Below are 2,154 nucleotides of genomic sequence, written 5' to 3'. Positions count from 1 at the left end.
AAACCTAATAAGGGGATCCATAGATCGAGTTAATGCAACCCTAAGGCGTTATTTAGAGATAGATTTCAATTATTCAATCTAGGGTTAGACGTTGTTAGTCTCGAGAGAGATAATAATATAACTTAGGGATTTCTATGGAACAAGTTGAATGAATAAATCGTCCGATTCAAAGTCAAATAACAAGTGAAGTCTAGGTGGATTTTTCCTTAGGTATTGTCTTAATCAATTGAATTTTCTAAAAAGTATTTTCCCCAAAATTTTTTCTGTGATTTCTTAGTTTAATTAATTAGTTAGATAAACAAAACCCTTTTATTTTTTTTAGGCTAGATAATAAAAAGAAAGTTGATACTAGTACTTTTAGTTTCTTTGGGTTTGATAATTCGATCTTGCTAAAGCTATACTACTGGTCAATAGGTACACTTTCCTTCATCATGATAATAGTTAGTTTCAAGAACGATTCATTATAAATATTTAAAACCTGTCATGAATATCACGTACCAAGTTTTTGGCGCCGTTGCTTGGGAACTAAGGTATTAGGAAAACTCGATTTTTATTACTTTAGCCATTTTACTTTTATTGCAATTTAAATATTTATTTTCTTTTCTAATTCTTCATTTATTTATTTTTTCTTTCTGGCAGGTTCTTATAGTTTATGACTAGAAGAAACCTGTCAGGACCATTACTTTTTGACAGTGAGATCGATCCATAGTTCGCAGAAACGAAAGAGAAATAAGGCGAAGCTTAAGATACACAGCGGACGAGCAAGATGACGATATTCAAACCACAATCGAGGAGATGGTTGAAAATCAGGAAAACCTGATTCCACCTACAGTTGCTGTTAATCCAGTAAATTAGAATCCTGCTCCACGCACTATGTATGATTATGCTAAACCTACTTTAACAGAAGCTGAATCGAGTATAGTTAGACCTGCTATCGCTGCAAATAATTTTGAACCGAAACCTAACACAATTCAAATGATACAACAGTTTTTCCAATTTGATGGTTTGCAGGATGAGGATCCAAATACTCATTTGGCGAATTTCCTGAAATTCTGCAATACATTTAAAATCAATGGCATTTCTGATGATGCCATACGCCTTCAGTTGTTTCCCTTTGCGTTGAAGAACAAAGCTAAACAGTGGTTGAACTTGCTACCACGAGGGTCAATTACTACTTGGGAACAAATGACTGAAAAGTTTCTATTAAAATACTTTTCGCCAGCTAAAATTGCTAAATTACGTAATGATATCTCTTCTTTTGTACAGATGGATTTAGAAACTCTCTACGATGTATGAGAGAGATACAAAGACCTTTTGCGAAGATGCCCTCACCATGGGTTACCATTCTAGCTACAAGTTCAAACCTTTCATAATGGCCTGAATCCTTTAACTCGACAAATGGTTAACACAGCTGCTGGCGGAACCATCAATAATAAAACACCTGAAGATGCTTATGAGTTTATAGAAGAGATGTCACTGAATAACTATCAGTGGCAAGTCATGAGGACAAAGCCAACAAAAACAGTCGGGGTTTTTGACATCGATTCGGTCAACATGCTCTCTAATCAGGTAGAACTCTTGAATAAGAAAATTGATGGTTTTCTTAGTTCTTCACAGGTTCACCCAGTAATGCAATGCGAAGCAAGTGGAGGTGGATCGAACAATTCAGAATACCCACCTTATAGCCACAACATGGAAAATGAGCATTTAAATTACGTGGGTAATAATCCTCGATCTCAAAACAATCCTTATAGCAATACTTACAATGTAGGTTAGAGGAATCACCCAAATTTTTCATGGGAAGGCCAAGGAAATCAAAAACCACCACCCCTCCAGGCTTTCAGCAACCACCATTCTAGTAGGAGAAAAAGCCGAACCTTGAGGAAATGCTAACCAAATTCATCTCGGTGTCAGAGACTCTTTTCTAGGATACCGATACGGCACTCAAAAATCAACAAGCATTAATCCAAGGGCTCGAAACTCAGATTGGACAGCTTGCCAAGTTGATTTTCGAACGACCACAAAGTAGCCTGCCAAGCAATACTGAATCTAACCCAAAGGAACAACTCAACGCAATTGCCATTCATGATGAGGAAGGGTTAGTGGCTAAACCAAGGCCAGAACCGGTGGTAAGCAAATGTAAGAATGAGGTGG

At 36.7% G+C, this 2,154-nt stretch overlaps 1 non-coding gene across 1 annotated transcript; it reads right to left on the bottom strand.

Annotated features, from left to right (window-relative positions):
* Positions 1-1,233: 1,233 nt before the first annotated feature.
* LOC128293474 (small nucleolar RNA R71) lies at positions 1,234-1,340 on the bottom strand. Its single transcript, XR_008283655.1, has one exon. It is a non-coding gene; the product is annotated as a small nucleolar RNA R71 (small nucleolar RNA).
* Positions 1,341-2,154: the final 814 nt, after the last annotated feature.

Source organism: Gossypium arboreum, chromosome 5 (genome assembly GCF_025698485.1).
Source record: "Gossypium arboreum isolate Shixiya-1 chromosome 5, ASM2569848v2, whole genome shotgun sequence".
NCBI classification, from domain to species: domain Eukaryota; kingdom Viridiplantae; phylum Streptophyta; class Magnoliopsida; order Malvales; family Malvaceae; genus Gossypium; species Gossypium arboreum.
Note: the sequence above shows the minus strand (reverse complement) of the source record. Positions and strands in the feature narration are given on the sequence as shown.